Here is a 12,581-nt window from a genome sequence, read left to right as displayed (position 1 = left end):
GGGTGCCATTGCCTTCTCCGGAAATGTCATGCAGCAGTGCTTATACATAACTTATTGATAAAGAAATGGCATATGTGGGGGTATGTGCTTTAAAAAGTAAATTGAGTTCTCCGAAAGCTTCAAATCCACAGGTCTGAGGGTCCCATCTCATAGCCACATGAGCAGGTCTTTTTTTCTCCAGGAACCTCTAGTCCGTGGAAATGTAGAGACCTCAGGACACTGCCTCACCCCTCCAGAGCCCCCCAGATGCAAGATGCCACTGCTTTCTCTGGGTCTGGGCGCTTCAACATGAACCCCAGGAGGTGGTCAGGCTGTGTGATCTTGGCTATCCAACCCACCTTTAGTTCCCTTCATTTACCAAGCATTTTACTCCCCTAAGATTAGTAGTCAGCCCACATAGTTCCATCTTATTTATTTGAAATCCGTCTTGCCCCACTCCATACCAAAAAAAAAATCATAATTTAAAAAATCAGACACGGAGCCATGCTTCTCTGAGTTCATAGTGAGGGTGACCTCTCGATCAGCCAGAGGACAGCTGATCTGGCCCTGCTTCACTTCCCAGCTTGGAGCATTAAAGTAAACCTCCCCTCCTCTGCCACCTAGAAGGTGGTTCTTGGGCCCATTGGAATGGGATTTTGAGGGACCAAGTAGAAGTCTGATGCCTGAAAGAGTCATACTTTTGCTTCAGAAACATCCTTTAGAAGGTGAATCATATATTATTTTAGCCATATTTAACTGGCACATTGTTGTATAACTCTCTCCATCATCCATCTCCTGACTTTTTCACCCTCCTAAACTGAATCTCTGACCCCCTTAAAAACTAACTCCGCATTCTCCCCTCCCCCCTTGCTCCTGGCGTCTACCAGTGTACTTTCTGACTGGGTGAATTTGACTATTCTAGGTACCTCGTATAAGGACTACTGATTTTAAGAGAAAGGAGCTCAGACTCTGAAACAGGATCTGTTCAGTTACTCAGGGCCTCCTCTGGGGAACAGTCAGCTTTTCAGACCCAGCTGCCCATTGCTCTCCAACTGAGATCCCTTCCTCAGTCCCCTCCAGCACCTCTGCAAGCTTTGGATCATATAAGGGGAGAAACAGCCTAGGAAAGAGAATAAAATGGGAGGTGCCTTGCAGTATACGTAGGCCCGAAATCAACCTCAAGAATAAATGAAGATTTGGGCAATCTGCCTCTCTGACACTTGTTCCTCTAAAACATCTCTTCACCCTTACAATATCACCATTAGGGAATATCCCTTTAGGGAAGCCTTAGAAACCTTGCTTGGGTTTGGAAGGGATGTTTCTCCCTGTGATGTGCTTTTCCTAGACCAGAGTAGCTGGTGATTCAGGCCACTCACCTATGCTTCTTCCCCATGATCAAAGGAGATACTGCCTTTATTTCAGCCACTGAGAGTATTCACTTTCTAGGGCCGCCATAACAAAGTACCACTAGCGAGTGACTTACCCATAAAAAAGGTATGGTCTCACCATCTGGAGCCTGCATGTCTGAAATCAGAGTGTCAGCAGGGTTGGTTCCTTCTAAGGGCTGCAAGGGAGAATCCATTCCAGGCCCCTCCCTGGCTTCTGGTGGCTACAGACAGTCTTTAGCCTTCCTCAGCTTGTAGATGGATCATCCTAATCTCTGCCTTCATCTTCCATCAGCTTTCTCCCTTGCTGTGTGTGTCTGTCCACATTTCGCCTCTTTAGAAGGAAACCAGTCATCTTAGATTCAGACCCAACCCTCGTCAACTTGTTTTAACTTGATTATCTCTAAAAAGACCCTGTCTCCAAATAGGCTCACACTCTGAGGTGTTGGAGATTAGGACTTGGACCTCACGCTGTGTTTTCAGTGTGTTTATCTGGCTGCGCTGGGTCTCCGCTGCAGCACGCAGGATCTTCATTGCCTCGTGCTGGAGCTTTCCTTGCAGCACACAGCCTCTCCAGTTGCAGCTTGCGGTCTCTAGCTGTGTGTAGGCTCGGTAGTTCAGCAGTTGCAGCACGTGGACTCTTCAGTTGTGGCACGTGGGCTCCGGAGTGCTTGGGCTCGGCAGTTGTATCCTGTGGACTTAATTTCTACACAGCATGTGAGATCTTAGTTCCCCGACCAGGGATTGAACCCAAGTCCCCTGCACTACAGGGTGGAATCTTAACCACTAGACTACTAGAGAAGTCCCAGAACCTCAGCATTTGTATTTTGGGGAAATGCAATTCAAACCATACCAATTGGGGAAGCATAAGGTATGTCTACCTAGAAAAGGAGCCAGAAACTCAAATGCATGCCCGGAGCCAGGTGGGTATTGAACATAAGGAAAGCAGGCAGTTCTAATATTATCATGGTGTGCTGGAAACTGGGGTGAGATGAAAAGTCCACTCTTTATCAAAAGGGGTCACCTCTCTTCAGCTTCAGCCCCCGGTTGTTGTGGAGAAATGAAGAACCGTTTATCTGATATTATGAAAGAACATCTGAATTCTTTTTAATGAAAATTTCAAGTTTTTTAACATTGTACAGACCAAGCAGAATATAATTATGGACTAAATTTAGCCCCGGGATCATGTCTCAGCCTGTGCCCCTGGATTGAATTTCTGACCTGGAAATCATAGTTTTTCCTGTCTACAGGATATCATAAATGCCGTGGGCATGCACTGTACGCTTTGGTGACATGAGATTGAATTCTTCAGTGGGTGATAAATGTGGACATGTCTGTGTGTCTGTCTGTTGTTCAGTCACTCAGTCATGTCCATCTCTTGGCGACCCGATAGGCTGCAGCATGCCAGGCCTCCCTGTCCTTCGCTATGTCCTAGAGTTTGTGCAGACTCATGTCCATTGAATTAGTGATGCCATCCAACCATCGCATCCTCTGTTGTTCCCTTCTCCTCCTGCCTTTAATCTTTCCCAGCATCAGAGTCTTTTCCAGTGAGTTAGCTCTTCAAATCAGGTGGCCAATCTACTGGTGGTTCAGCTTCAGCATCAGTTCTTTCAATGAAGATGTAGGTCTGATTTCTTTTAGGATGGGCTTCCCTTGTAGCTGAGTGGTAAAGAATCCACATGCAATGCAGGAGACCATGGTTCGATTCCTAGGTTGGGAAGATCCCCTGGAGACAGGAAAGGCTACCCACTCCAGTATTCTTGGGTTTCTCTTGTGGCTCAGCTGGTAAAGAATCCGCCTGCAATGTGGGAGAGCTGGGTGTTATCCCTTGGTTGGGAAGATCCCCTGGAGAAGGGAAAGACTATCTACTCTAGTATTCTGGCCTGGAGAATTTCATGGACTGTATAGTCCATGGGGTCGCAAAGAGCTGGACACAACTGAGCGACTTTCACTCACTTCTTTTAGGATTGACTGGTTTGATCTCCTTGCAGTCCAAGGGACTGTCAAGAGTCTTCTGCAGCACCACAGTTGGAAAGCATAAATTCTTTGGTGCTCAGCCTTCTTTATGGTCCAAATCTGACATCCATACATAACTACTGGAAAAAGCCATAGCTTTGACTAGACGGACTTTTGTCAGTAAAGTGATGTCTCTGCTTTTTAATGGGCTTCCCTGTAGCTCAGTTGGTAAAGAATCTGCCTGCAACACAGGAGACCCCGATTTGTCGGAAGGATCCGCTGGAGAAGGGATAGGCTACCCACTGCAGTATTCTTGGGCTTCCCTTGTGGCTCAGCTGGGTAAAGAATCTGCCTACAACGTGGGAGACCTGGGTTCGATCCCTTGGTTAGGAAGATCCCCCAGAGAAGGGAAAGACTACCCACTCTGGTATTCTAGCCTGGAAAGTTCCATGGACTGTATAGACCATGAGGTTGCAAAGAGTCAGACACAACTGAGTGACTTTCACTTTCACTGCTTTTTAATATGCTGTCGAGGTTTGTCATAGCTTTTCTTCCAAGGAGCAAGTGTCTTTTAATTTCATGGCTGCAGTCATTGTCCACAGTGATTTTTGAGCCCAACAAAATAGTCTGTCTCTGTTTCCATTTTTTACCCATCTATGTGCCTTGAAGTGATAGAACTGGATGTCATGATCTTAGTTTTTTGAATGTTGAGTTTTAAACCAGTTTTTTTTTTCACTCTCCTCTTTCACTTTCATTAAGAGGCTCTTTAGTTCCTCTTCCTTTCTGCCATTAGGGTGGTGTCATCTGCATACCTGAGGTTATTGATATTTCTCCCAGCAATCTTGATTCCAGCTTGTGCTTCTTCCAGCCCAGCATTTCACATGATGTACTCTGCATATAAGTTAAATAAGCAGGGTGTCAATATACAGCCTTGACATACTCCTTTCCCAATTATGAACTAGTTCATTGTTCCAAATCTGTAGCAACTGGGAATTAGCATCTTCTAGGATTCCAATTAATTTGAATGGGGTTATGGGGATTAATCATTAAAGAAATATACTGTATCCCTAAAAAAAACTTTTGACCCAGCTCTCTTTCAGGACTTTATAGTCAGTTGGTTTTCAGAATATTTGTCATTGACTGTGGAAGAATACATTAAGATGAATGAAGAAATTGGTTGAAATAGCTGTAGCTGCTTTTTTTAATGTGTATGAGTCTCAGAATCAGAAGGATGTGAGGGTAAAGCACTGGTCATTGTTGATAGTTTGATTCTGTACCTGCGGCCTGAGATCCAGCACCATGCATCACGGGGCATCAGATGTAGGCGCCCCCCTCTGAAAATTACCAGAACTCTCCCTCTTGCCTCCTCCTTGATACTTATCATTGTCATCTCTCTCTCTCTCTCTCTCTCTCTTTTTCACTATTTCCTTTTTTTTATTTATTTGGCTGCCCCAGGTCTTGGTTGCAGCATGCAGAATCTTTGATCTTTGTTGCAGAATCTTTAGTTGTGTGAATAATGTGGGATCTGGTTCCCAGAGAAGGGATTGAACCCAGGCCCGCTGCATTGGGAGCTCAGAGTCTTAGCCACTGGACCACCAGCGAAGTCCTTGCTCTCTTTTAAAATCTGTTGTCTTTACACTGACAGGGGTGTGGGGAATGAGATAGGGGAGGTGGGGAATGATGCCCTGGTCGTTCCCATGAAACCTAATGTGTTATTTTCTCTTATATAGAATTTAATATGCTAGAAAGAGACAGTATTCTAAATCTGTATTTTATGCTCCTAAGTAGTTCACACTACAGGCAGAATATAAAATAATATATACAGAGGATTATGTGCGGCTTTAAATCGTCATATAATGTTCAAGGGAGAAACTTGAAATCCATTTTTCATGCTCGTAGCACAGGCAATAAAAGCAGTATTAAATCCTGTCTTCTGACTAGAGCTTGCATACGGTTTGCGGTTTGGGAAAATCAGCATTAGGAGTCTAGTTCCAAGGTGGCAAATGGCATCTCCCCCAGACCTAAGGGCTGATGCCGAGTGTAAGCTGGTACCTTCCCAGGCCAGGTAATTTCTGCTGCAAAAAAAAAAAAAAAAAAAAAAAAGCACCTTCTAAAATTAAGAATAACAATCAAAGACGCTAGGAATTCAGTTCAACTTTGGCTGACTTGAGGGTGCCCTAAACACACACCCCTGTGACTCACTTGGTAGAAAGAGGGGAGGAAAATAGACTTGCGTGAAGTTTTGAAGGAGCTTCCTCATGTGTCTGGCTTTGCAGCCTTGCAGCAGCATTCGCATCCTCCTCTTCACTACTTGGGCTGTGATGAGGGACAGAGTAGCCAGGGGACCACAGGGGAGCGGGAAGAGGGCATGGATATCCGCTCGCCTTCACATCCGCAGCGCATGGGTGGGAATGGCTCAGGTTGGTGGGCTTTTTCTGTGGATTCTGAGCCCTCCTGTAAACAAAACTGAAATTAGATACCAGCCACCAAGCTGCAACTGAGTGATTGGAATAAGCTAAATCTGAGCAAAATATGACGGGAATGGAGTTATTGAATCCTGAAGTATTTGCATAACAAACTCGTGGAATCTTTGAGCAGCTCAGCTGCTTTCAGATCATTCGACACCTCCCATTAACTCACTGTGCAAAATAGAAAATCTTCTCTAAAAGCCCTTCAGAAAGGCTGACATCTTCTGAAAGGTGCTGAGTTGAGTCAAGGCTACAGCACGACCTGACAATGGAAAGTTAAGGGAAGCTACACGCTGGTTTTATGTTCATTTCAACGAATGGTTCAGACATTGTCCTGAGAAAGATTTAAGTGAGGTGTGTTAGGAGGAGGTGGAATAAAACTTCAGGACCATGTGGGTAAAGGTTGTGGCATTGAGGCGTGAGCCACACCCATCATGAAAAGTGAAAGTCACTCTGTCTTGTCTGACTCTTTGCAACCCCATAGACTATACAGTCCATGGAATTCTCCAGGCCAGAATACTGGAGTGGGTAGCCGTTTCCTTTGCCAGGGGATCTTCCCAACCCAGGGATCAAACCCAGGTCTCCTGCATTGCGGGCACATTCTTTACCAGCTGAGCCACAAGGGAAGCCACGCCTATCATAGATACTGCCAACTTGGGTCCTTGAATTCTGTAATCAATAGAAGCTGATTAAGAGGCCAGCTGAGAGGTTCAGGCAAGGCTTTACTGGGACTCATGCTGCACCCACGGGAGCGAAAACAAGAAACAGGTGCCAAGGTGGGGGCCGAGCTGGTTCCTTAAATGGGATGAGGGTAGGGCAGATGGGTAGGTTGGACGAGAGGAGTGGTTTAGGTGGTTTACTTACCCTCTTGGTGGTGCTGTGTGCAGGGATCATGCCCAGACCCTGCTTGGGCTCCTAGCACCTCTGAGATGGATGTTGATTTGTGGCCCTTTTGCATCTTGTTCATAGTTGCCCCAACTGAGCACGCGTGCAGTTACTTTGAGCCCCTGATAGTTTCTTTGTATGCTGTTGCTGGAGGAGATGTTTGTCCAGGTGTAAGCGCAAGCGCTCGGTTACAGGGTCGCAGGTCCCAGCCCGTCTCACAGGGACCCACAGCTGATGAACGTGTCTCAGAGCCTTGCAGAGACTTCTGCAGCCTTGCCCTCTTGTCTCAGCCTCCAGCTGTTAAGAAATGCAGTGAAGACTGAGTTCTTGCCATCCTGTCGCCAGCGATGAGCCCCGACAGTGTGCGTGCGTGCGTGCGTGCGTGTGTGTGTGTGTGGTGTAGGGGAAGAGTCAGTTTGCAAGCTCCGCACTGGATGTCAAGGAATAAAGCCACGTCTGCGGGCCCTTCCGGTGCTCTGCACTTCGGACTCGCGGCTGCCCTGCTCACCTGTGCAGTTTCCAGTGATACGACAACTGTGCAGGACCAAGGAGCTGCTTTTTGTCCAGCAGAAATAGAATCCGAATGCGTGTTTAAAACTTGCAAAGGGTTTTTTTAAAAAAGTGGCAATCATTGGAGGATGGGGAGTCTTAGGTTTCTCTGTTTGTTTCGTTGTTGGTTATTTGTGGGGGGAGGTGGTGGGTGTTGGCCACACCATGCAGCACGTGGGATCTTAGTTCCCCGACCAGGGCTTGAACCTGCACCCCTGCATTGGAAGCTCAGAGTCTTAACCACTGGTTCACCAGGGAAGTCCCTGGTTGTTTTTTTTTTTTTAATACATTTTTTAAATGGCTGATTATTCTAGTGGCTTTTCAAATTCAGGGCATAGAGGGGCAGGAAGAGTACAGCTGTCTTCAGCTGCAGACCAAGCAGAGAATGGGCGAGCCCTGAGTAGGCGGCTTTGTTGCTGTTCAGTCGCTCAGTCATGTCCAACTCTGTGACGCCAGGAACTGCAGCACGCCAGGCTTCTCTGTCCTTCATTACTTCCCTGAGTTTGTTCAAAGTGGTGTCCATTGAGTCAGTGATGCCATCCAACCATCCCATCTTCTGTCATCCCCTTCTCCTCTTGCCCTCAATTTTTCCCAGCATCAGGTTCTTTTCCATTGAGTCAGTTCTTTGCATCAGGTGGCCAAAGGATTGGAGCTTCAGCGTCAGTCCTTCCAATGAATATTCAGTGTTGATTTCCTTTAGGATTGACTGGTTTGATCTCCTTTCAGTCCAAGGGACTCTCCAGAGTCTTCTTCAGCACCATAGTTCAAAAGCATCAATTCTTTGACACTCAACCTTCTTTACAGTCCAACTCTCACATCCATACATGACTACTGGAAAAACCATAGCTTTGTCTATAGTATGGACCTTTGTCAGCAAAGTGATGTCTCTGCTTTTTAATACACTGTCTAGGTTTGTCATAGCTATTCTTCCAAGGAGCAAGAGTCTTATAATTTCATCGCTGCAGTCACCATCCACATTGATTTTGAAGCCCAAGAAAATGAAATCTGATACTGTTTCCACATTTTCTCCATCTATTTGCCGTAAAGTGATAAGACTAGGTGCCATGATCTTAGTTTTTTGAATGCTGAGTTTTAAACCAGCTTTATTCACTTTCCTCTTTCACCTTTATCAAGAAGCTCTTTAGTTCCTCTTTGCTTTCTGCCATTAGAGTGGTGTCATTTGCATTTTGTTGATATTTCTTTTATTTATTTATTTATTTTACTTTATTTTACTTTACAATACTGTATTGGTTTTGCCATATATCAGCATGAATCTGCCACGGGTGTACATGTGTTCCCAATCCTGAAGCCCCCTCCCACCTCCCTCCTCATACCATCTCTCTGGGTCATCCCAGTGCACCAGCCCCAAGCATCCTGTATCCTGCATCGAACCTAGACTGGCAATTCATTTCTTATATGATATTATACATGTTTCAATGCCATTCTCCCAAATCATCCCACCCTCTCCCTCTCCTACAGAGCCCAAAAGACTGTTCTATACATCTGTGTCTCTTTTGCTGTCTCGCAAACAGGGTTATCGTTACCATCTTTCTAAATTCCATATATACGTGTTAGTATACTGTCTTGGTGTTTTTCTTTCTGGCTGACTTCACTCTGTATAATCGGCTCCAGTTTCATCCACCTCATTAGAACTGATTCAAATGTTTTCTTTTTAATGGCTGAGTGATACTCCATTGTGTATATGTACCACAGCTTTCTTATCCATTCATCTGCTGATGGACATCTAGGTTGCTTCCATGTCCTGGCTATTATAAACAGTGCTGCAATGAACATTGAGGCACATGTGTCTCTTTCAATTCTGATTTCCTTGGTGTGTATGCCCAGCAGTGGGATTGCTGGGTCATAAGGCAGTTCTATTTCCGGTTTTTTAAGGAATCTCCACACTGTTCTCCATAGTGGCTATACTAGTTTGCATTCCCACCAACAGTGTAGGAGGGTTCCCTTTTCTCCACACCCTCTCCAGCATTTATTGCTTGTAGACTTTGGATTGCAGCCATGTTAATATTTCCAATAGGCTGCTGATGGCCACATTTTAAGAGGTTTCTCTTCACCCGGAAGAGTTAGATAAAGGAAGAGCTTTTAGTTCTCCACAGGTTTTCCTCCTGCTGGGGTCATCTGCAATGATGATTCCTGTTTGTTGTTCATCTTAGCCAGTGTCAGAAAGAAAGATCCTGTTTCTTAGAATATTTGGCTGAGAAAGAGATCTGTATGTTTAGAGACTACCCTCGGGGTGCTGGTCCTGACATAACATTGTCTAAGACTTTGGAACCTTTGCTGTTGAGAAAATGCTCTTCCAGCCTCACTTCATCTGACCACCTCCTCGCCAACCCTGCCAAGGTGGCTGCAGTTGGGACTCGTCATTGTAGGTGAGGAAGCTGAGCTGTGACCCTTAGAGATAGAGAGCAGCAAAGAGAAACACACCTTCCAAATCCAGAACCTTCTATTTTAAGCCAACACGCTGACATTTATTTTGGTTTCGTTTTTGTGTAGCGGTGGGTGCCTGTGGTTGGGTGGGGATTGTGTGGGAGAGTGGAGTCCTGAACTAGTGGCTAGGCTCATGGGAGCAAATGTGCTCACGGGAGAGATAAGCCATGGAAAGAAGAAGGAATAGGAGATATTCTTCCATCTTGGATTGAACTGGGCTTTGTCTTGCATTTCAGTAGCTCTGTCCATAATAAGTGCGCTTCCTTGATGGCCCAGATGGTAAAGAATCTGCCTACCAACTCAGGAGATCCAGGTTCAATCCCTGGGCAGGAAGATCCCCTGGAGAAGGAAACGGCTACCCTCTCCAGGATTCCTGGGGCTTCCCTGAAATGAGTAGGAAGCCCTGAAACACTTAACACCGAGGTTTGGCTGTCAAGACAGTGGTACTTGATGCAGTGTGAGAAGTAGTGTGTGTGGTTCCCACAACGTGGTCCCTGGCTCATCAGCATCACCTGGTAAAATGCAGGTTTTCAGGTTCCAGACTCTGAATCAGAAGGTGGGGCCCAGAAATCAGCTTTTTAACAAGCTTGATTCTGGTGCACACTGCAGTCTGGGAAGCAGTGGTACAATAGAGAGCAATCAAAGACTGTGAAGCCAGGCCTGAGAGGGACAGCTCCATCCGTCTTTTAACTAGTCAGGCTTGTGGCGAGCCTTCGTTTCTCTCCCTGTAAGACTGACTTTGCACTCGCCGTCATCTAGGAGCACTAGATGAGTAATTCTCCACACTGTGGCAGATAACGAATGCTAGTCCCTTGTCTCTCATTGTGAAGCTGAATGCCGTATTCTGCCAGACTTGTTATTCAGAATAAGTAATGCTCGCTGCCCTAACAGACAAGCCTGAATTCCAGTGGTTTAAGCCATTAAAAGTGTATGTTTCACTGGAGTAAAGCCTAATGTGGGTCAGGTAGCTTCTATCCATATAGTCATCACGTGCGTCTAGAATCCATGCCTCCAGCAGCTCCATAGCTGGGGGAGACGGTGTCGTCAATACACCCATCACTTCCCCTAGTCCAATAAGCAGATCAAGGCTCATTTTTTTTCCACAGTGGGCTTTGTACCTGTATCACAAGCAGGCTGTTTGTGAGTTTCTTCACTCCTTTCACAACTGCATTTTCTGGATGTGAAGAAATATAGAATTAGAGCACTTTAGAGCTGCAGCAGACATTCACATATCACACCTCTAACATCCTTCAATTTACAGTTAAACTGAGATCAGAAGAAATTAAGCTGCTAGCCAAGTTCACATAGTTAACCTGGTTATACTGGGATCTGAATCCAAGACCTTTGACCCCAGCCAGTGCTAAAATTAATACCATCAGGAAGAGGAGAAATAAATTCACTTCAAACTGGAAGAAACAAGCCAGTTATTTGTTGGAAAATATAACAAGTCATAGGCCTTAGCTGATTTTCTCAATTCCTGTCTGAAAGAGAAATGATTCAAAAGTTTTGGAGTAAATCTTTAAGAAACATCTTCAGAAATCAAAAAGCCCATGAGTAAGGCATCCTTGAATTCTCTCCAGGTAGTTTCTTTCACGGACATCGTTTCCTGGTCTGTCCCATATTGCTACAGGAACATTTAAATAAAGTGCCCATGTGTGAGAGAGGTCCTGTCTTCATAGTTACTCACAGCTGGGAAAGTCTCATTAGTAACTTTGAAGATTGAGCAGGCACTTGAGAAGACTCTCTAGCTGATGCCTTAGTTTGGGGTTGCTATATTCTAGCGATTCTGTCATTCAGATGATAAATGAAGCTCTAGTCATTTATACTTAAGAAGACTTCTTCGTTCTTTGGTGAAGTTGACATTTCTGGTCTCCAGAATAATCTCCATGGTGTGTAGCCCTCTTTCTGCCTCATCCACCAAATCTAGCCACCGGTTTGGCTGTCAGTGACTTTTCTGCAGCTCTCCTATTAGTGCTGGCATGTAATCCTGAATATTTAAATAGCAGAACTGGATTACAACTAAGATGTTTGCAGTATACCAGTTTTTCATGGGTCCCTGAACCATCTTTGTTTACTGAACAACAACAACAAAAAAACTCTCATGCAAAATGCTAATAAGAGTAATTCATTTTATTTATCTGCATTATATCCATTTCCCTCTTCTTGGTTTAGAATGCAAAGATTTTTTATAATAGCCTTGAAAATTGCATATATGCTAATAACGAAATAGTAATTTGAACAGAATATAAACAGGAAAAATCACCATCCAAAGACCCAAACCCTGGAAAATCACTTTTCCCTCTGATTCTGAAGGCAATTCCTTTGAAATACAAGTGAATGCGCTTCTATTTTAGGAAGTGTGATCATGAAAATTTTATGTTCTATGCCCACTGAACCATTAAAACAATAGTTCTTCAAAACGGGCAGCCTTGTTAGTGCCTTTGGGAAAAAAGTAGGCAGACAGATAAGCACGGTGCTGACAGGTAATCAGGATGTTGAGAATTTTGCCCGCAGTAAATGCAGCCCTCCTCTGGACAGTTGTGAGCCCTTGTGTTGTTGTCGTTTAGTGTCTTGAGTCTGACTCTTTCCGACCCCGTGGACTGTAGCCCACCAGGCTGCTCTGTTCATGGGATTTCCCAGGCGAGAATACTAGAGGGGGTTACCGTTTCCTTCTCCAGGGGATCTTCCTGGGCCAGGGAGCAGACCCATGTCTCCTGCATTGGCAGGCGGATTCTTTACCACTGAGCCATGGGGGATGCTTATCTTCATGTTATAACTTATTAGGCTCCCTCTTAAAAGATGCTGAGACAGGTTCATTAAAATGAGACCCTGCAGAGCTCCCCTCCCCAAATTTGGTTGAACCAATGAGCCTGCCATCTGCATATTCCACCCTGCACGGCCCAGGCAATGTCCC

The 12,581-nt window shown here is 45.1% G+C and overlaps 1 protein-coding gene across 10 annotated transcripts in view; it reads left to right on the top strand.

The window, feature by feature from the left end:
- PHACTR1 (phosphatase and actin regulator 1) overlaps positions 1–12,581 on the top strand; it is a 522,692-nt gene that overhangs the window by 484,785 nt on the left and 25,326 nt on the right. The gene's annotated exons all lie outside the window — the stretch shown is intronic.

This window comes from Ovis aries, chromosome 20 (genome assembly GCF_016772045.2).
Source record: "Ovis aries strain OAR_USU_Benz2616 breed Rambouillet chromosome 20, ARS-UI_Ramb_v3.0, whole genome shotgun sequence".
Lineage (NCBI taxonomy): Eukaryota > Metazoa > Chordata > Mammalia > Artiodactyla > Bovidae > Ovis > Ovis aries.
This window is presented reverse-complemented; position numbering and strand designations above follow the sequence as displayed.